Below are 24,271 nucleotides of genomic sequence, written 5' to 3' on the forward strand. Positions count from 1 at the left end.
ATGGGGGGAAAATTAATGAATTAATGGAAATTGAAAAAAAATACTGGAAATTGTGTCCTTGTCTTTCAGGTATGCTAAACTTCAGATTTTCAGTGTACACACTATTTTTACCTGGGTTTGTATTTTTAGGAGGATGACATTGTGAGTTTTAAGCTTAGCACTGTCTTCACCTAGCTCACTGAATTTATTGCCTTTAAATTCAGTGAAAACAGTATGAAATCTGTGAAATGTATATGAATAATTTTCCAACACTGATTTTGTCAAGAAATGCACTGACCTGATATGGGAATCTGAGGTTTAGCTGTACATAATCTAGGCTAAAACCAGTTCCACTAAGAAAAGGAAATTCATTCTGGGTAATGTTGCCAAAATGTGGATTCAGGCCTCAGGAAGCAAGAAAGAGGCAAAACATGGGGATCTCTCTGCACTGTGCTGCAGAGCACAGCCTGGCTAGCAGCAGGTCAGAAAGGCTGAAAATGATTTTGTTGTTGAGAAGCCTCCAAAGGAGTCATTTGAGAGAGTACCCTTGGACTCCCTCCACAACGACAGAGCTTGGGCTGGGGGAAAGCAACAACGTTCTTATCTCTGTACTGTGGCAAATTATTTTATTTTTAAGAAATCACTTTTGGTAAAACTAATTAAATACGCTTATCCTCGCAGCTTTCCATAAGCATATTTTTTTCAATTGTTTGGTTGTGGTCCTGAAGTTGATGTTGGAAGAAGTGAGATTGTCCCTGAGCTAGAAATGACAAATGAGCCCCCATCCAGTTTGGAGGCTCCTGCTCACATGCCACACCAGCAGTTATGTTCATTTGTCCATGCTGCACCTTAACATAGAAACCACATTTGATGTTGTGTTAGCAAGAAATTTAATGCTCAAAAAGGGTATTAATATAATCCAACAAACTGACAACATTTCTTTTAATTTTAAATTATTAAGTATATGGTGTGTGTGATTTCAGTAATAGGATAAATATGTTTTACTCCATTTACTCGGTAGGCAGAATTCAGGCAATAGAGGCTAAAAGTAACTAGTTTCTGAAACATTTCCCTAGATGATAAAATTTACATCAAAGGAGCTTTAGTAAAAATTGAGCCTCACATATGATGTCTTTCTCGAGTGATCTTCAAACAGAAACTATTAAATAGTTGTACCTGTGTGAGACTGTCCTCACTTAACAAATGGAAAACTAAGTCACAGAGAGGAACATCATGATGAAGAGAACAAGAGACTTTTTTGTCTAAGCATTGCATTCTAACCAGTGGATAGATACACATTTTTTGACAGTGATGCACTCAGCACACAGCTGCACAGCAGTGTGGAAATGACACTTTCAAAGCTTGCTCTTGCCAAGCAAATGAGCAGATTGCTGTTTTGGAAGAACATTGCTTGTTTCTGAACAGATTAGAAATGAAATGAAAGCAGAGCTACAAATACACTTTTGGTCCTAAATAAAGCCAGTTTTTATTTGCAAGAATATAAATCATTCAATACATATTATTTTTGAATCAGCCTTGGAGTGGAAAGAATTGCATTTTAAATTCTAGTTATATACAAGCAACAGAAGGTTACTGTGGTAGCTTCCCCTGATTTATTTTCATGTTGTCCTGAAGGCAAATTGTTCATAAATGAGACAATATTTCTTTACATAGATCAGAGATATGACTCACGTGTTCTCATAATGATGAACAATTTTCTACCTGATCACATAAACTGATAACTGCTCATATAAGAGTCAGTCCTGCAAAGCACACCTGCAAATCTTATTGTCTTAAAAGGAAGTTGAGAATATGAAACATCTTTCAAGATAGAACTTGTAAAAAGAGATCTTTCTAAGACTACATCCAGCAAACTACACAGACATGGGGTTTCTGTGGGGGGTAAAGACAAGAATAGAAGTGAACCCTACATCTGAAAGGACTAGAAAATAGCACGCAGTTGGGTTTGGAGAGTGATTTTGTACTGAATCACAAATGTAGCAATAGTATGTAGATCCTTTGATAGGTAGTAGAATTTCCATACTTTTTAGGATACATGAGATATTAGGATAATGCAGCACCTCTTGAACGCCTGGATAATGAGTGATATATCTGGGACTCTGAAACAGTACTAGACGCTTGCCATTTCTAGGCAAGTAAATCTCACCATGGTGTGGTTTATTGTAAATGACACAGGTTCTGAAGGAGTAGAACATAATTTTTGTTGTGCTATGCCCCTTCAGCAAAGCTGGTTGACTTCAACGCAGCCCTGCAGGAATGCAGATGTACTGCACCTGGACGAGCTGCTGCCTCCACACATAGCACAGCTTTCATGCTCACACAAATGCATAGTTAGCTCTTAGAATCATGGAATGGTTTGGATTGAAAGAGACCTTAAAGATATCTGGTTCCAACCCTCCTGCCACAGTTTCTCCAAGCGCAGGTTTCTCCAAGCCCTGTCCAACCTGGCCTTCAATATTTCCAGGGATGGGGCACCCGCATGTTCTCTGGACAACATGCCAGTGTCTCAACACCCTCACAATAAAAGATTTCGCACATCTAATCTAAACTTTTGCTCTTACAGTTTAGAGCTATTACGCCTTGTTAGAGCAAGGGTAATACCCTTGTGAAAAGTTCCACTCCAGCTCTCTTTTAGCCCCTTTAAATACTGAGAGCTGCTATAAGATCTTCCTAAAGGTTTCTCTTCTCCAGGCTGAACAGTCCCAGCTCTCTCAGCCTGTCTTTATACTAGAGGTGCTCCAGTCCTCTGATGAGCTTTGTGACATCCTCTGGACTTGCTCCAAACAGGTCTATGTTCTTCTTATGTGGGGGACCCCAGAGCTGGTCCCCCACATAAGTTTTGAGCAAATTTTCCCAAAATTTACGTTCAGTTACCTTGAAGAAGCTTATGCGCACAAGGATACCTTGTAAATACAGATTCCTTGAGGTGTCTAGAGTTGCACTCATGGTCCTGCTGATACCCTTTAATTAAAAAATAAATTTCTAGACAATGTCTAAACTTGAGCATAATACAGAAATATGTTGTTCCTTGATCTAATATTAGGATTTAATGTCCATATTTATGGGCACAACTAGCACACTTACAAGATCAGCACAATTTTCGACAACAACCTGGCCACAGAAAATATAGTGCTACCTAAAATTTTTAAAATATTCTAATGGCTAAATCGGTCACCTGAGGATTAACAAACATGAGGTCAATTTCCTTTTCTAAATGGATTGAAACTCAGGTTTTCTCCTTCCCTAACAAGGTCTAATCACAAGTTATTAGCTACTAGATTTGTAGGGAAGGGTGGATGCTTTCTCCATTTCCTTTTGAAGCTGTGCAACAAAATATATAGCTATTTAATATTTAATAAATTATACAAACTCTGCCAGCACATGGGTTAGAAACCCTAGGCTTCTTCCTCATGTGGGAGTAACTAAGGGTTTCAGTTGAGCAGAACCCTTCCTTTTACTGAGTTTATATAGATTTCTGTGACAAAAAGAAAAAAAAAAAAACAAAAACAAAAAGGCAAAACAAACAAACAAACAAACAAACAAACCCTAAAAAAGTTACTTCTTCTGTAAAGATCTTGCATAAAGAAGCAAAAAGCCAGAGACACAGAGGATGAATTATTCAGGGTGAATATATTGCTAGTACTCAGCACATAGAAAAAAAAAGAACTTTCCTAATCTTATCTTTTGGTAAAAACAAATCTTCTCGAGTACTGATCCATACATTTGAGACAATGTTATCTTTTGTGCTATAGTCCTTTTCCATTTTAATCTAAAGACTCAAGACCATAACTAAACCCACCCCATTGCAGCAAACAGCATTTTACTCAACCAGGGAAAGACTACTTCAATATTTATATACTCCTACTATGGCACTTCACTTTACCTCTGAAAGCTTTAAAGCAAGTCTGCACTGCTGAATTATATTTCATAAGAGAACAAATCTTATTTCTTTCTGTTTTAAAAGCTGAGAACAAAACTGATGGTTTGCTATCTGTCTGACAGCTTGCTGGCAAATGTTCAGACTGGTCTTGCTTACCACACCATCTCTTATAGCAGATCTACTTTGGTGAATGTGTTCATACTGTACCCTGTTTGACAAAATGGATTCTATTACACATTGATCTAACAATGTTAGTTATATTCCTAATAGGTAATTTCTTGGATATTTTAATGAGCAGTATATAATTCTTATTTTCAAGATTATTTTAGAACAGTAATTTCTTCAATTAGAAAAAAAAAAGTCACTCCATTTTTATTTAATTTTTTAAAATAGAAATTATTGGTAATTTAATTATGCTTAGAAAATCAAATGTGAAAATCTCAATGCTGCTCCACAGCAACCAAACTATAGTGACATTTCATTTTTAACACATTCTCAGCATTTAAGCACGTTTTGAGTCATATAAAATTTTGGTCCTTGAATATAGACAAATACCACTGCAAATTTTTAATATTTTTTCTTTTTCTCAGGGAGTGACAAAGCTGCTGTTGCTCTGCCCTGCTCTTCATAGCATTACATCATCACAACCGCACAAGCCTCTTGTCTTTGCCCTTTTTTGCCCTCATAAATATCTTTGGCTCCCATTTTAAATTCTTCAGAAATATAGTCTCACCTCCCACACTACTTCATGCTGCAGATCACTCTTCCAGCAAAGATGTTTTCCAGATGCAGGGCACTGACAAATGAGCCCACATAAGGTGAATGTTTCAGTGCTGCTTTACAGGAAGAGTTAATGGCTGGGGTTGCCTTCTGTCCCCATCAATAATGTGAAAGGCCACTGATATAAAGTCTAGGTAATGTGAGCACCTGAATGACATCTTATGCTTCAAATTATTGTCACATTCCTGGAATACAGACACTGCAGTGGAAGAAGTTTTGCAAGAACTTTGTGAACCTTATGTAATTTTAATTAATTTAGCTTTTTGCTATATTGCTGACAAGTGATAACAAAATCTGCTTACATGTGAGAAGAAAGAGACAGAAAGAAAAATGAGAAAAAATAAAAAGAGACACAGAGGAGAGCCTGAAATATCTGTGACACAGTTTATGAACTACAGATCAATCATAAGACCAGGCAATATATTTATATTCTGTTTTAAAACACTGGTACTTTAAGGCAAATATTTATTTGAGGGTACTCTAAAGACTCATCCATCACAAGGACAAAAATATAAACTTACAAGTGGTTGAATCTTTTTTGACAAGGTTAAGACATCTAACTGGCAATATTCTATATAAAATTAGTAGGAAGCAGAAGATTTCTTCCCAGGGGAAAAAAATGGTGAGAAAAAGTCACCTAAAATCCCCAATTCTGCTGAATGTGAGATTGACAATTTTCAATTGACAGTTTTCTGTGCTTACAGTCCTCAGTCAAATATAACCCTGTAAAAATAATTATAGAATCATTATAGTGATTGTCAGGTAATGGGAAGTTACATTAACTCATGCCAAACAGCAAGGAACTGAACTGGTTGGGAAGTAGAAAAGGGAACAGTGTTAACTAGCTCGAGGTGGCCAAAGTAAATCCTCCTGCGTGACATTTGGTAGCAAAATCTGAGCTAAGAACTGTAATATCAGAATTAATTGCAAATAGTAAACTAACTAAAAAATCCATGGTAGTAGTAATGCTGAAAGATACCACTATAATTTCAAAATACTGTTGTTAAGATATTTTACTGTTTTATTGAGAGAATATGAACCAGCAGGAGATAGGTTTAAAAGTCGGTGCCGGGGACTGAAGTATGAGGTTTCGCTGCTTGAGATTTTATCTATGTGGCTGCCAGGCAGATGCCTCAGCAACTTGGCAGAGAAGGAGACAGAAAGCAAACTCTAGTAACAACAAGCAAAAACCCATTAGTCCATAACTACTTTCATATGATTCAACCTCTGCTCTTAACAGCAGGTGAGTTTGGCTGTTGAGCTTTATTTTGGGAATGTAATTGGCTTCATGAAGGGAGCTGGTGCAGCAAAGCCCATGAATAATTTTGCTTATTTGGTTCTCTTCTTCTGAGTGTTCAGGATTTAGCTATGAAGTTTAAATTATAGTCAAAACTTCAAACAAAATCCTTCCCCGCAGTCTGTTGAAATTACAGAGGCAAAGTTTCTGAAATTAAAAGGTACAGTTTGGGGAGACAGGAATAGTTTCAATCTGTACACAAGACAAAACACTCTTCTGGCTTTTTTTCCCCCTCTAAGAATATTGGAAAAAACTAAAACTGGAACCTATAAGAAATCATGGGAAATACTTTTGTTTCTTCTAATTCTTCATCAATATTATAAATTTCTTTCTGAATGGTAGACTGTATGATAGCTTCAGAAATGTGTTTTTCTATTAAAACATTACAGCAGAAATATAAATTGGAATTTTTCTACTCTGCAATTATTCCAGTCTATGGAAGACACAAGCATCGACAAGCATTTCACAAGCAGTGTTTGTGAACTTTATTGAGTTCATCCAATATACCTCTAAGGAAATAAGCACAAAAAGAAAGATCCTTTTAAAATTATACTCACAGAAGATGTTTTACATTATGTTTAATATCTTAATAGTGTTAACAAGTGAAATAATTGATTTATAAAACGTGAGTTTTAGAAGGTACATATGGTTCAAATAATCAGAGACCTCTGCTGATGAAACACAGACAGTCCAGTCTCTTGAGGACCTGATTTATTAAGGTGTACCACTTACTACATGGTTATTACCACACCAGTATGGGAAGAGAAGAATTCTTTCTATGGAGAAATCCTGTGTTTTGACAGAAAGAGAATCTGGTGCCTTCATTTAAAATGAAGATGCCAAGAGTCAGGGGTTTATGCTATTCAAAATGACTGTTAAATTGAATTTCCCCTGTAAAAGATGGATTAAAAGGAGTTATCTCATGTGATTTTCAGCAGCATATGCTCTCCAGCAGGATGGCATGTGATTGACAGTGTATGTAAGGCTATCTGGAGCCATCAACAGGAAAAAAAACAGAATTGAGAAGAAAGGAGGCATTGTAAGAAAAGCAAAAGGCAGAGGGAAGATTGAAATGGAAGTAACTAAAAAGATGAAAGGAAACTTTCAAAGTATTTTTTTTCCTGTGAAATAAATTACTCACAACATATCAGAGTTCGAGACAATATCCCACAGGTGAGTTTAGAAAGACTTGTTACAGCTCACACACTGAAATAAACTCAATTTTCCCTGAACATAGAAACTCTATAAACAGCAGTGAATAGACTCCTCTAGAAATGAACATTTTGTTAGATTAAAATTTGTTCTTTTAATTGACCAGAACATCTTCTCTGGAAAGATTTAACTCAAAGAAAGGAGATGTATTCAGCTGCTACATCAGTGTCTTTGGAAGGCCTACCTCATGTGAGTTCACTGGAGTGAATACATCCATGGTTTGACCCTGTTTTTCCTGATACATATCAAATACTTTTAAATACTAATGAAATCTAAATACATCAAAGGTCTTTTTGGTGCCTTTATTTTAATTATGGGTATTTCTTTATTATGACACAGAGCTTTATGAAAGAATTCAAGCTGTTATATTGCAGGGTTAGATATGTCATATTCAGCTTTTGTTTTGTTCAAAGTCGGGTGTCTAGTTTAAGGTACTTATCCAGCTGTCTTTTTTATCAGAACAAAAGAAAAAAGTATTCCCAAATGGCATTTTAAAATTCCTTTATAAGAGCATCCAAACAAATATAATCCGAAAGCAGTAATTTCTATAATCCAAATTTTAGGAATGTAATCCTAATTTTAGATACACAATGAACTTGGAATGGAGTGGATGAATTCCACTCTAAAATGCATTCTATAAATAAAGCAAGGTTGTATTTTATTTTATTGTTTATTTTATTTTATTAATGTTTGCAATATTAATCACTGCAGTGATGGGCAACACATAGAAATAGCTATCTTTGTTGGCTCTTCTGTTTCTCCCCCAGTATACCTATCTGTAAAATTCTGGTTAAGTAAATGCCTTGGAAGAGAGAGACAGAAAAAAGCTTTATTTGAATAACTTAGGGCATATTTCAAACCTTTCAGAATCAGTAATGCTTTGCAAATATTAACAGTCAAAACATTCTTTAGCCATTTGACTTTGAGCTGGTAGAACTCAACACAGTTGATCTTAAATAGAGTAATTGAAGAATAAAAGTCAATAATAGGTCATGTAGCTATTATGAATTGTGTAAATTACTGTTGCATATTAACATCAAGCCTTCATGGATATGTCCACCCATCCTCCCTTTCCTTCTTCCCCCCCCCACACTGTTCATTTGTTTCTGATGGATTTTGTAAGACAGAAAAATGAGAGTGCTTGTTTAGAAGTTTATTGTACTTTGATGTAAACATTATCTTTTCTCATGTCACATTTGATTATCCAGTGGAGTCATACAACAGACTGTACTGAATTTCAGCTGTTGCTTGTGCTCCTAAGTCTTTCAGGTGCTTTTAGAAAAATTCCCAATGATAACAAAAGCCCCTCTTACAGTGAAGAAAATTCTACATTACAACAGAGAAATAGTCTTCTGAAATTAAATGTAACATCTCTATATCCTCACTTGACCCAATGATAATCATAAAAAAACTCCCATAAACCTCTCCCACTTCAAAATAGAATGTTTTGTTTTCTCCCTATGACTGTCCTGAATAATTTTGCACAGGATGAAAAAACACTACACACTTATGGGTGCTCCTTAATTTGTTCTTTCTTTACTGCAATTTAGAAATTCACCTTCGTCTTGATTCTTGGTTTAACACTGGGGCTTAATTTCACATGTTTTGGGGTCAATCTGTCTTTTCTACTTATAGCTGTCTTTACAGAAGGTAGAATGTGAGATAATTTCATTAATGTCCTTTATTTCTCACCAGGGCTACTGATGTTGAGAACTATAGACATACTATGAAAATGAAGGATTGTAACATTTTTTATAATGAAGAGTTGTGCAGAAGTTCATAGAGATCTAGGGATTAAATCATAGATGCAGACAGAGCTTTGTGTTGGAAAGAACATTCAAAGATCATCTACCACAACCACCTGCCAGAGCCAGGGACTGCCACTGCTTCCACCAGCTTGGTGACATCCACAAACTTGCTGAGGGTGGTCTCAATCCCCCAGTCTATCTTGCTGTTAAAGATATAAATAGTACCAGTTCCAGTACATCCATTATCCTCATTAATAGATTATGTACTGCTCAGAGCTGAAAAAACACACAGCCCTGGACAACTGTTTTCTCCAGGAATTTCCAATCAAACTGGAAGGCACAGCCAAAACAAAATTAAAATAAATGAAACCAAAATTTAAAAAAAATCTGTCATGAAGACATGATAAATGAGAAAATAATAATTTCAATATTCACAAAATACTCCAGGGTTTGAATTTACAGTGCAAATCCACATGATTTGCACTGATCACTCAGCAGATCTGCATAAAACTGCTGGACAGTTCATATTTTGAATACAAGAACAATGGGTGACCCACAGTCCTGAGAATTTGCCCTCAGAAAAAAAGGGAGCATAACACACAATAGGTATTGGAATTGGGAGAGAACATTTTTCAGATTCTGAAAGGATTTTTAAAGATTTTGGAAAAATTTTCCATTCCAAACTGTAATAAAAACTTCAAATACAGAGCATTTTCAAACATCAAAAAATCCAGTTATTTTCCCATGGATGGAATTATTTTGATAATTTTGCATGTTTTATTTTGATTAATGCAGTCCTCTGTTTTTATAGTAACTCAACTAACATTCAAAATTACATGTTCTTAATACAAAATAGAAGTCTTAATTTAAAACATACAAATATCCTTTTTTTGCCAAAATATTAATCAATGGAAAAATAATTAAATTTTTGTAATTTCATAATGCTTCGCAGAGGAAAAATACACAAAAATCCAAAACTAAAACTAGAATCTGTACCACTAGCAAGGAACTTCTGCATACCTTTAAAGTACCTATTATTATGCCTTCTCTAAGGTGTATCTTAAATGAAATTTAGCTATCTCCAAAAGCAATAGAACTTATGAAAAATCTGCAATGGACTTTTAATAGTAGTGTGTAGAGATTGAAAGATGTAGAGAAAAATTAATATAGAAGACAAAATTCAGAATCCTTTTACAAAATTACAAGACAATTGCTAAATATCAACTTTTGAGATATGTGGTTACATCCAAAATAATTGTCAATATAAATATGAAAAATGTGAAGATATATTAGAACTATAGATCCCAAGTGCTATATACTTTTTTCTTAGAATAGAATAGTGCAATGTTTTTTCTTAGAATAGAATAGAAACAGAGATTTATATTCTGCATATTATTTACAGGTGTGGGACTATCTGAGGACAAATTAATTTTTTAATACCTGCTGCATATTGCACTAGTATTTATACATCAGAATACAATTCTCTATGCCTGCCACTAGGAAAAACATGTAGAAAGAACATAATGAACTGTATGAAATAACTTGTCACAGAATAATATATTTATCAAACTGTCAGAAGTAAGCACACTTAGGAATGAATAGGTCCAAAACATATATTATTTAACTGAGAGCTATTTAACTGTTTGTATTATATTTCATAAATACTTTAGAGGAAGATGTTACACTTAAGTAGTTCTGTCACTTATTATATAAGCTAAACTAAAGTTCAAGGCAATTTCTCTGTTTAAGAATTAAAGAATTGGGCCATATTCTGACCCTTGTAGGATATTATAAAATAGTGTTTGATCTGAAGACAGTGGGACATTTCTTTAAAAAGAAGAAGAGAAGGGAGGCAATATATTAGAAAATACTCATACATGTAAATGAAACTGCAATGTATCTGGTTTATTTCTGCCAATGTTTTTCACAGAAATATCTATATACACTGTTTCTGATTTCAACAGGCTCTCTTGTAGAAGGATGTATTTCTCAATATAAACATCTCATCTAGCAGCCACTGAGAGACCACACAGGCCATGATGTGTGTTGTATGTATATCACAAGAAAGCCCCCCAAAAATGGTTTTCATTGCATGTTTTGCAATCTCATTCACTGATCCAAATTTAGTGTATGATAAGTATCAAACATTCCCTACCCATTTTCCACTGTTGGAAGAAATGGAAGATAAATTTGTTAAACCTCAGCACAATAATATGTATTTGTTTTTGTAAAAAAGAAAGGGAAAAGTAAACAGGAAATACCACAAGGACAAGACAAGGCATTATGGTGGGTAATTTAGCAATAAGGATACGAATAATGTAAAAGTCAAATCTATCAGTTTCAGAATAATCTGCAAAGGCAAGTGGTGGAACTGCTAGTAGATGAGCCAATTAAAAAAAAATAGGAGGAAACATCTGACAATCTGTTTTAGTTAGTAGCCACATACTAGTGGGGAAAGGATTAGTTATCTTCCACGTTATTTCCCCATCTTCATTTTTCATAATATAATTTACACTAAAAAACAAAGTTTTTTACTAGCACAGGATGGTGATACCAGATCAGTAGTTGGATGTGTCACATTTGCAAGTAAAATATTTCTATGCAACAGTAAAATTTAAAGAAAAAAGTATTTACATTTATCTGCTCAGAAAATATTCATCCAAGGAAAATATTGTGACCCATAGAATGTGTGTTTTTGTGCATGTGTGCAGGTATGTTTATATGCATATACAAAATGTTATTTCACACGAAGCTCTCATTTTTTAAGACAGCATTGCTCAGCATCTGAAAGTATTTTAATAAAGGTACAAAAAATGATAGCTATAATGAGAATCTCTATTTCCAAAAGCAACCTTGGCTTTTTCTTTTTCCTGTTTCAACTTACTTCTGTTTTGGTGTGGGTTTTTTTGTTTTTTTTTTTTTCCTTTTTGAAAGAAATCTCAGAGATACCAGTACAAAAATAAAGCTCTACTCTAAAATTTGTTAAAGTGCTTATTTATACCTACACATCCCTATGCATGTCTAGCCTGGTGCTGCTATTAATGCCATTTGGCAGTAACTATTTTTTCTGTTGTTATCAATTTTTTTGTCTATGCCCACCACCATTATCTGAATAGCTTTAAAAATACTGAACAGCTATTGGAAACAGTCACATTTTCTTCCCTGTAGAATTTAGCACTTGGCTGATTCTCAGGTCAGACAGTCAGTGGAATTTGCGCTGCTCTCTTTGTTGCTCTATTTAGAAGGTTTATGAAGATCAGAAGACAGGTACTTTAGAAGGATTTATTGTCACTGTGTGTCTGTTGGTGGTTTACTGATAAGGATTTACAGGTCCTGCTCTAGGAAAGCAGCAGTATGGATACTGTCTGTGTTGAAAACTGGAGCTGTGGTGTTTACATGTATGCCTTGACTTGGTCAAGGCAGCTGTGGCTTCCACCAAGTCAGCTGCCCTTGTTCTTGCATTTATATCAAAAATATAAGCATCAGCACCTTAACACAAATTACATGTCTTGAAATGCCATCCTCTGCTTCAAGTAAGTTGTACTAAAGACATCTAAGGAATCCCTTCACATTAAATATTTACCTCCTTTTCACATCCTTTTGTCAAAGAGCTTTAAATGAAAAATCCAAGTAGGGCAAGTCTACATAATATTAATGTAAATAGTCAGAAGTTCTATTGCACAAGAGTTCTAAGAGATTTGGATTTATTTTTGCTTAAACACCTTCATTTTTTTCAATACAACCCAGTTTGGGTTTTTAGTCACAGAACACAAATTTCACATCAAGCTACAAACTCTATGAAGACGCAGGTAATTTTTCTTGACCAATGAGTCTTTTTGGTGGAGAAAAATAAAAAAGAAAGAAATAGAAATATATGTGTTTAGAGAATGGTGTAGCAAATCATACAATGGATGGACTCAACATAGGTAATAATTCATTTTCAAATGTGCTATAATGTCTCTAGGCAAAAGACCATAGCAGCCAAAGAAGATGGAGTGACCACTGTGCAAAAGGCAGCACTGTAAATTGCTCAATGACATTTCACTTATTCACACCTGTGTAGAATCTTGTCCTTGATGCACCCTATTGCTGTTTCTGAATTATTTATACAGTCTGCTCATCTAAATTACAGAAGGAATTATCCAGTACTAGGAACAAGAAAATATGATGCCTACTACGTAAATCCAAAATACATTTGATTTATAAAACAATTTTAGGCTGCATTTAAAAATTGTGCATCCAAGCCTATTAATAATGTTTGCAGCCCTTTCTTTTATGACTGCAGTGAGCTGTAATGGTTTTCCACCAACAGAGTAATTTTCAGATCAGATGGTCCACTTCCTTGTATTTAGGCTAAAGATTGCACATTCAGTCTCCATAGAATCTAGCCTCTTCTTACACATTAATCTTGTGTAATAAGTGACAGAAGCCTTCAAAATGTATTAACACAGGTGGACCTTTGGTGCTTATTTGCAGCCCTGTGGAATAAGTGTGCTTCAGGCTGTTTGCACAGGTCCAGTAGCAGGGTTAGAGCTCAGGAGTGATAAGGTTACCTAAACTGTAGCACAACTAAAGAAAGTCCAGCCATTCAAGAAAATCAAAGTTGATTTCTACATGTCACATTTAAAAACTAAATATGTGTATTGCCTGAGGAATGCATTTGAGACAGCCAAGCCTGGTAGGAAAGAATGTTTTCAGAGCACTATTTCAACAGGAGTATTTCTACTGGGAATAAATAAACTGCTGAATGTGCCTCATTTTTTAATGCTCCACAGATGTAAACTGTATTTGATTCTATTGTCTATAATTTAATTTAATGCTTGGAATGTTGCAGCAATATACAGTAACTGATATGCCCTTTGATTGAGAAACAGCTATACCAAAAAAGTTTATATTATTTTCCTGCTCTATAGAACCTTCTTATTATAAAGAAAAGGTTCATTTTAGCATGCATTTCTATTATTCAATCTTTATTAGAAATGAAATACAAAACTGAGAGCATGACAATGCCTGCTTTATGTCTTATTAATTGGAAAGCTCTTCTGTTCAAGTTGAATGGGATTTTTCTTTGTGCTGTTAACTGTGAACAGTATCTCAAAATAGTGGTTCAATAGGAGGATTGGCTGACTAGCACCATCATCTGTACTCTGAAATTTTTTTTTGTGGAAAGTCTTCCTCCAATTGTTTTTTATATCTCTTTAACCCCATTCCTATTAAACACCTCTAATTTAATATACAACTTAGTATTCCATACAAGAAAGATTTAAAGGAATGAAGAAATAATCAAAAGTATTTTTCACTTGGAAGTTTTTCTAGTCAGAGAATTAACAAATATCTATATTAAATGCATGGCACTACATTGTGACTTGGGGTACAATAGAATTTTAATATTTTACTCCATATTATTTCAACACTTTTCTAATACGTATATTTTAGAAAAATAGTTTATATTGACATGTCAGTACTTTGGTTTCTTTTCCAATCACAATATTTCTGTTGTTTCACAGCTGTTCTTTAGATGCCAGGCAGACACATGGAATCTACATTTTAACTTTTAGAAGGGCTAGTGGTATATTTATAATGCAAAAGTTCTTAAAATAAAAGAACTTTTATTTTAAACATTTAAAATAATGCCTTTAAACATTTTTAACTGGTTATATATATATATATGTGTGTATATATATATATATATTATATATTTATAATGACAGCCTAGTCACAGTGTGTTGTGACACCTGAAGGATAACTTAATTTTTCCATAAAACTAGACCTTGACTATCTAGTTCTTAGTTACACAGTGTATTAGATTTTATTCTCATGGATTTATTTTGACATAAGCAACAGACCTTCTAAAATTATGATTATATATGTGCAAATTCTGCTTCTGATAGAAGCAACTTGCATAAGAGGCTTCATACATCTGGAAGCTGGTTGAAAGAAAATTCATTTATGTGTTGGTTCCATGATTGATAAGAAGTGTGAATAGTGGGGCTTACTTTTTGTCCTGTTTATCACTTTTTAAAATGGTAGATAGGTGAACAACTCATCTATACACATCACATGGTTTTTAGCACAAATCAGCTAATAGGAAATCCACATCAAGGTCTAGGATTTGTATCAGTTTAATGCTGCAATAATATATTATAATGAAGGTGGTGCTAGAGTGCTTATTTGCTTGTGCATAAAAATCCATAGAAATAGTATACCAATCATTTATTAACACTATAAAATAATCTACTTCTTTTTGAAGAATTGGAGATTGTTGAAGGCTGAATCACTTGCTGATAAGGATACCTTCCAAATATAAATATTTGCATTCCTTGGGGGATAGTCTCCTCCAGAGGAACGAGGAGCACTTTGCTTTGGCTTTGTGCCTAACTACACACCTTTAAGGTGTGACAATCTCAAAACTCTTGTACAGCACGTTGTACCTGGAGGTTAAGTGTGGTATGTTAAGGGGAGACCAATTTCAATTAAAAATGCAATAATGGCATTAAAATACGCACTGCCATAGTCTCAGGCTCTTTGCTGTTACTGACAATAGGATCTTATTGAGGTTTGTTTGGTTCTGTGTGCTCAGGGAATGATATAGTTGCTAAAGGTGTGGACAGTGGCTACTCAGCTGCATTTCAGAGAAGGAAAAAACCCAGCAATATAAAATTGTTATTCACATTATGGCACTTCAGCCTGCCTTTGGGAGAGTGTCAGGTTTTACTTTCAGACTACTTAGAATCTCCAGTCCTTTGCTGGCTTACTTGAAGAAAGAGCATTAAAAAAATCCAAGAGATATATTTGGTAATCTTTATTTATGACAAATTAAATAGCAGAAATATGTTTAAATTAACAGAAGAAGCATTGCCTTGAAAATCAATTAATTATAAAGCAACAATAGGGTTGCTGTGCTAGGTAATTACACAGGCCCACACTGTGCTCAGCACAGAAGAATCTGACATTTAGACTTCGTGAGCTAACAAACTCTGAAAATTATTCCAGCTTATTTAAAAGTGTATCTTGAAAATGGAAACTGATCCTACAGTTGGCAGGTTACTTGCCAGGTATTTTATTCACCTCTAAGTTCAAAAGATATGACCCTCTGAACTTCAAGGCAGGGACAGGCAAGTTGCCTTTGAAAAAGCAAGGGGAATAAGGCAAGAAGAAGACTGAGCAAAAGTTTTTATGTCTAAAAAAGAACTGACTACTGAGAAAGCATCAATTATTAGTGCTGTGAGCAATTATTGCTATTACTAATGAGCACCCTCACTTAGGGATATGGTGACATCTTTTAAGAGACAGATTTGGGGGCAGATTTTTAATGAGCTCTCCTTATACTTACAAATACTTTGCTGTTCCCCCACAACACAGAAGGGTTTAATGTCTTTTCTCATGAAACTTAAAAGTAAGTTAATTTTCTTACTCTTTCTGTAAAGATCTCTTCCTCTGAACTACTTGGTGAGCTGTATTAATTTTTTCAATAAAGTTTATAACAGATTTTGTAAAACTCTTAGGCCTTCCTCTTTCACTGTACCCAACACAACAGATTCAGTGTTTCAGTGTCAATGTGGAGACCAAAGATGAGGGGTGTTCCTCAAGGGCTGGCACTGGGACTGGCAGGGTTTAACGCATTTACCAGAGACATGGCCAGTGGGATTGAGCACCCTCAGCAGGTTTGCTGACAACACCAACCTCAGTGGTGTGGTCGACACACTGGAGGGAGCAGATGTCATCCAGAAGAACCTTGACAGGCTTGAGAAGTGGGACTGTACAAATGTCACCAAGTTCAACAAGGCCAAGTGAAGGTGTTGCACATGGGTCAGGCAATATCTAGCACAAGAACAGGCTGGGTGGAGAACGGATTGAGAACAGCCCTGTGGAGAAGGACTTGGGGAATTTGGTCCATGCAAATCTTGCCCTGACCTGACAATGTGTGCTCAAATACCAGAAAACCACCTCTATCCTAGGCTGCATCCAAAGCAGCACAGGCAGCAGGTTGAGGGGGTGATGCTGCCACTTTACTGCACTCTCATGAGGCCACACCTGCAGTGCTGCATCCAGCCCTGGGGTCGCAAACATAAGAACATGGATGTGTTGGAGCAAGTCCAGAGGAATCCATGAAGATGGTCAGAGGACTGGAGCATCCTCTCCTTGGAGAGATGAAATACAATAAGAGTTTAAGATGACCATTTTTCTTCTGCTTAAGTGGATATTTACTGTACTTGAACTGACTTATTTTCAATTTTTTTTTTCTGGCCTATACTCAAGCCACATACTCTTCGCTGGACACTGAGGTTGTTTGTCAAATACAAGTATAGGATTCCACCACTGCTGATATTTGTCATTATTTATTGATTTCCCTGAATGAACACTATTAGTGCTTGCATGTCAACTCGAATTCAAATTGTTTTCATTACATGTGAAATGGAAAATATCCCAGCAATATCTTGTTCTGTTCAAATACCTTGCTAACATTACACTCCATATAAGCTGTAGAATGAAAAATAGTTTTGCCAAGAGAGATGAAAACTGAGTGTGTGGTGAAGAAACCAATTATTATGGCAAGAGTGTTTAGTGGAAACACTCTCTGGAAAGCCAAGTCTTTTTGGTGGATAAGTGACAAAAAAGATGACTAACTGGAAGGATGATAAATCCCCTTTTGTATAAAAATGTAAGAAAAAATTCTTGTAAAAGAAGCAATTATCTGCAAAAGTCAAGTGGGAGATAAAATGAATGCACAGATTAATCAAACTAGGCTATATCTCATTAATCATATATCTTGAAATGGTATAAAAAGAGCTTTACTTTATGACTTTTTTATGCACTGTTGATGAACTTTATGTATTTTTGTGAAGTAGCCAAACTGTCAGCTTGACAAATGTTTTCACGTGATGAAAAACCTCAGGGCGGTGTTATTTCTCGCGCGTGCTGATGACTGCAGGAAAGTATAGCATAAAAAATTTCAGTGTCTGGTCTCAAGGATGACTTTGATTGTCTTGGCAACAAATTTTATGATATTTAACAAAAATTTATGGAGGAAAGTCACTCTGAATAGTGTCTTCCTTAGTCTTCATTCCATTCAATTATGAAATGTAAATAAATTAAAGCAAGAGATGGAATTCAGAGACTGAATTTAAATGTATTTGTACTGTAAAGTGAACAGTGTATTAGCAGATTTATGAATACAACTAATGAATTTTAGTTCATAGTTGTCAGCATTATCTAAATTGCATTCAGCCACTTTTATCCTAAAGCAAGATAGCAAATAACATCAACACCAAAGAGCTGCAGCTGATGCAACTACAACACAACCTGGAGAGGTGTGAAACTGCAACCTCCTCTTCTTTTGAAAAATAACAATTCTTTAATAGGCCCTGCTAGTGTGAAAGAATATGGTTTTCTTGGCTTCAGAAATATTACTAAATAAAAGCATTTTATGTCTCAGAGGCCACATGGCATTCATCCATAAAGCTAAAATGTTCCAGTGTCTGCATCTCCAAGCAACATAACGTCATCCAACACCCCCTATGTAGAATAGCCCTTGTATTGTTACCCAATTATTATTTGGAAGAGTACTGTTTTTCAAAGCTGCCAAGAGGAAGAAGATCAAAAATTTAAATACTAGGAATTATCACATGTCAATGCTTCAGTGGTTCTTGTGCTCTGGATTTACCTTTTAAAATGATACATGATCTTTTCTAAATTGACTCTGATGTGTTTGTTTCCATTTGGGTAATTTTTTGTTTTATGGCATGTCTATTCCATTCCAAAATGTATTAATTAATATTTAACTGATATATTAGAGCAGAGTTGGGAGAACTGAGAAGAATTTCTGTTGTACCAGACATCTCATATGTGTACAATAAAGGCCCAGTCCTTTGCCTTTGAGTTAGACAAAACAGTAGGGAAATATTCACGTGCTACCTCATAGCCAAGGAGCAATAATGAGAATGTCATGTCACCACAGTAATGCTAATGAGCAGTGGTAACTTCAGTTACCATCAACAACAGCTTAAGAAAAGCATATCTGTAATCTGCTAATTAAAATCTAGTTACGAAGCTGCTTTGACTTACTTAGGTTTATGGCATAGCTCAATATTAATAATTTGTTTAATCTAAGAAGCATTTGAGTATGGAATGCAAAATTAAGACATAAGAAATTAATTCAAGAATTTCAAATTTCCTTTGAAATAATCCAAATGTCATTATAGGGATATATCCAGCCCCCAGGGAACCCGTACCACAGGAAAGGTCCTAGGATCTAACACAGCAATCTATTTCATAGGGATGATATGTGAAATAATTGCTTCAAATTATGGAAATTGTAATTACATTGAAGACAGTTACACTTTTCCCCAGCATGGTCTTCTCATCAGATAAACACATGTTCTACAGTAGATATATATTAATAAATCATATTATATTCTGCTTAAGCACAAACTCTGCTCTCTAGGAAAACAGTGAAGTTGTTTGAACAATGCTATTTTTTATGAGTAACTTAGCAACTGCAACTTGTTCTAGTGCCAAGAACAGAATCTAAGGGTTGTAGTCAGAATTTTGTTTCAGTTCTTTTTCTTTCTATCATCAGAGTCTCCATAACCAGAACTGTAAGGATTGTGTACTCCTGATATGGGGATTCCTCCTTAGAGTAGATCTTCAGCTATGCTAGTCAGCATAGGCAGGGAGCTGTCTGCCATGTTTCCTTAAGAGGTGATCTACAAATTATTGCTATGATTATAAATATATTTTTTAGAATTTCACTCTTTCCTCTTTTTAATGTATATATATGAATATAATCTATATTATAAACCATAATAGTATAACTCTGCCAGCTTCTTACTCAACTAAAGCATGAAAGAGTTTCATTTTCATATGCCTCTACTAACCTTTGGCTTCTCACTTCAACTATGTGATAAATCCCCATCTTGTGATGAAAAGCCAGCTTTTCTCATTTAAGAGATGAATAATAAGCTTGAGTGCACTACGGGATCAACCTTCCTGTGCCAATATTTCCTCACTCATATTTTGCTGTAGGCACAGTGCTACATTTTCCTCTCTATAATGTAGACATGCTGAATTGCACAATCCAAAATTAAACAATCTAAACTAAAAAAACCACATTAAAGTAAAACAAAGGAAGGAGTTATTTTAGCTCCCAATAAGATTACAGATATGTTTTCCTCTGTCTTAAGTCCACTTAGATAATTATTAGAAATATTTTTCTGATTCTGAAAAGAGAATGCAAGATTAATTCTAAATTATTTCATTTACTAATATTGACTGTCAATTTTCTGCTGACCCTGGGAAAAATCTGATGCCTCTGGAATAATTCTAATACTGACCAGGTCACACAGAACATGTGTTGCCCCACCTAAAGTCTTCTGATATATAATACATGTACAAGAATGAAAATGGATTGCTATTATCATTCATGAATAAGTATGTCAATAGCATTAAAAGTTCATAGCTAATTCAATCAGTATATTTAGTTGTATAAGTAAAACAATCCATTCTCTAGACTGCTGAAAGCACATAATCTTTAAATGTGCTTCCACTTTATGATGTGAATATTATTTTTAAATAGTATAGTATGTTTATCTTCATATTCAGTTGCTCATAGTATTTCAGACTTTAAAATCTTCCTCAACTATGTCTATAAATACATATATTTGTATGGACAAGACTTGTTAATGTAGATTTACGATATTTATAAATGCTGAATTTTTATTTTTCATTGTTGAATATTTTTGGATTAGAACTTAATAAAAACAGTGAGTATAATTAAACAAAGAAAATTATCTCCATGTGTTTCTATACTTCCATGGCCCATGAGTTTGTTAGAAGGGTGAAAAATTGTTATTGCTCTCAAGAGGTATAAATAAACTACAAACCTTAAATCGTGTTTTTCTCATTTACTTTAATATGTTTGAAGATCATTCTTCCAGGAAAAGAAATGAATGAAGTTAACTACAAAACCACAATATTAAGAATCTAAATGAGTTAGTGTTCTGTAGAGGTCTGATGTTTACTTTTTCTTATCTTCTTATCTTTCATTGTTTTAAAATTTGTTGCATTGTTTGAAGCATAAAGGAAACAAAAATACACATATAAGGTACCTAGATATTTTCCTTTACTTTACACTAATACTTTCCATTGAGAATGCATCCAAGCAATTCCATGAAGTAGAGGAGAAATTGTAGATATTTAGGATAGAGTATATTAAAATATGTAAAGATTATTACACTTATAACCAGGAGATATTCAGGAGAAATTATTACACTTACAACAAAAAATATACAGGAGAATTCTCTCTAGAAGCCAAAGACACTAAATACAAACCCACAATGAACAGCAACAGCAACAACAAAAAGAACAAAACATTAAAAAACAAAAAAGAAAGAAAGAAAGAAAAGAAAAAAAATGGGGAGGGGAGAAAGGAAAACAATGACTACAAAGAATCTATCTCATCTGCTGCTCATTAGGGCAGTTACTCGTGGATTAGATAAGCATATGATAGGACTCCCTGCTGTTTATGCCTCATCATTTTTGGATGGAAGTATGTTCTATCAGCAGAAATGTGGCTGCGTTTCAAACTGGTCACACTTTACTGGCATGTTCATTCTGTATCTTTTATAAGACCTGCTGATGTCACATGGAAAACTTTGAAACAGTCAATTTAGGGAAAACATTATTGTAATAGAATATATTTGCTGCATAACTTCACTATTTGCCTTGCCCCTGGAAACATTTCTACAAAAGTAGTTTATTTGTCCACCAAAATTCACTTTCTTTTAGCTCTTCTGATTATTAGATAAGCACATGTTTCTAAATTTACAGTTTTGCAGCTACTTACTACTACCTTGCTACTACACAACTCAAAATAGGATTTTCCAATGGCAGGAGCTGTGAAGTGTGGGAGATCATCTGTGTGGAAGGAAAAGGAAAGGACACCCCACCACACACCCGTACTGAGTTCCGTGAGCCATCTGTACCACTAACCTGAGACTTCTTTCAGATCATGCTGCTTCAGCTTTTTTCCAGAGTAAAAGTGAGTAATTCAGTCTCCTGAGCTGCAGCAGAGACACCATGTTCACAGAGCTTTGCTCTGGGTTCTGGCAGCAGGAGCAGGAAGCTGGAGGGGTTTTACAGAGCTGTACAAAATTTCTGCCTTCTCACTGGGGAGCCCCAGCCCCTGGTCCTGGTAGGTGATAAAGAAACTGCCTTGAGGCTTGAAAGGGGAAGTGGTGCTCAGCATCCTCACTGCTGCAGGGCTGGCAGATGTTTGCATCTTCCCCATGCCTTTCCAAGAGTGTTTCCCAGTTCACAGAACTGTTGAATCTATGATTTTATGACTGTCTTACCTATGCCTTGTTCAGTATTTCCTGATTCCACTGGAAACACTTTGCTTAATAGATTTTAGGAGCCCCTCTTTCTTTCCATGGTCAATCCCTCTGCTTAGCTAATAATCTCTCTGGAATCAGTTCTTACACTTCTGTTTTCTTCCTCCTTCTGGGTCCCAAAATTCTTGGCTGCAGCTTTTAACAGAGTCATTTGTTATGGACGTTTGTGTTCACATCCAAACATTCAATACTACTAAAATTTCATTTAGTTTATTTCAGTCTAACGCTTCTTCCTTAAGGTCATCTATTTTGTTCATTATCTGCTAATTTCTTTAGCAAATTGCTTGATTTTCTGCCAAGCCTATAAATGAGTCTATTAAAGATGATGCATTCCATGAATAACCCTTATGGAATTCTGAAAAAAACCTCTCTTCAAATACAGCTTCTATCCTTATGTTTTTTCTTAGTTTTATAAGGTGTGTGCTAACACCTGTCTAACTCTAACCCTTTGGCTGACTAATAGCATCTTATAGCACTATATTAAATGTTTTATTGAAGTCTAAACACATTTTTCTCTACTACATTTCATGTCTGAAGGAATCAATCCTATAGTAAATAAAAATATATTAGTACAAGTAATTGGATTAATCTTTGATGAAACTGTCTTCAGTATCATCTTGCTTTCAGTTTAATTCTGTTTTAAGGACTGGTTTCTTCCTTTAAATTGAAGGAATATTCCACCTAAACTTAGCAAAACATAATGTAGGCATCTGGTGTAAAGTAGCCTTTTAGGTTCCAAATGAAAGATGTAAGCATATGTGAAGAGTAAATCACTTCATACATTAGCACCCCTACATATACACAGACATATTTGGAACCAAAGGAGATACCTATTTTCTCTCTTGAATGAAGTGGGATTGATACTTTTAGATAACTCAATCAGCCTCTAGCTGGGGCTGAAGAAGATTATGTTTTCTGACTTGAAGTTGTGAAAACCCTTACAGCTTTTTTTCTAAATCAAATAAAGACACTTCCCTTTTATAAATCTATTGTTAGTATTAATCTATTCTTTTCAATTTTGATATTATTTCCCTCATTAAAAGCAAATTTTTATTTAGTTTTAGGTCATACTTAGATCATCTCTAATTTCTGACATTACTGAAGAGTGATCTAATTGTCTTCTCCTTCCTATTATCCCTTTCAGGTACCTAAAGTTCTTACAAGTGCAGTCATTGTGGAGACTAAGATTCCTAGATGTTTTACAAAAATATATTACATAAGCACATTGAATGTGGTGTCAGGGAAAACAAAAGAAAAAAAATAATAATCAGATTTTATTCTGCTTTTTAAAGAAAAAAAAAATCCTATTGATTTTAACTGGTATGACTTAATGGACCATAAGCAAAAACACTGACGCAGGCAGCAGACTTGTATTGTACCTATTTCCTCAAAGCGTGTCTGGAAAATCCTGGCTCCCAGCTCCAGCCCCGCAGCATCCCTCAATGGGTACAACAGAAGTGCTTGAATAGGAGCAGTAGCTGGACTGACAACTCTGCATTCCATAGGCTTTTGCTGCTGCATTTTAACATGACCACCACAGATAGTTTTTTCTGAAATCCAGTTGAGGGTGCCAAGTCTAAGGATACTACTCTGAAAATAACAGGAAAAAAAAATCAACTTCTCTGCTATAAACATAACTATATCCTTATGTCAATGTTATTTTTTGTGCTTTTTGGTGTCAAATTGGACAGCAGTGACACAAAGTCTGTAATATGAAGTAAAATGAATTCCAGATGGATTGCCCCAGTTTGTTATTTCAGTAGCATTCAGAACAATTTTAATTTATTTTTACTAAAAATTGTAGCTTACAAAGATGCCTTTGATGGTTTAGCTCAAGGATGTAAATACATAAATACATACTTGTGCTTTAAAATGAAGACCACAAAGTCCTTAAATATCAGTAACAGCTAGTCAGATGCTGCAGCGTATGGGATTTGGAACCTTTGGCAGTGGTCTTCATCAA

General features: G+C 34.9%; 1 protein-coding gene across 1 annotated transcript in view; it reads right to left on the reverse strand.

Annotated features, from left to right (window-relative positions):
* SEMA3E (semaphorin 3E) overlaps nucleotides 1-24,271 on the reverse strand; it is a 125,691-nt gene that overhangs the window by 59,648 nt on the left and 41,772 nt on the right. The window lies entirely within an intron of this gene.

Source organism: Onychostruthus taczanowskii, unplaced genomic scaffold, assembly GCF_017590055.1.
Source record: "Onychostruthus taczanowskii isolate IOZ18803 unplaced genomic scaffold, ASM1759005v1 scaffold41, whole genome shotgun sequence".
Lineage (NCBI taxonomy): Eukaryota > Metazoa > Chordata > Aves > Passeriformes > Passeridae > Onychostruthus > Onychostruthus taczanowskii.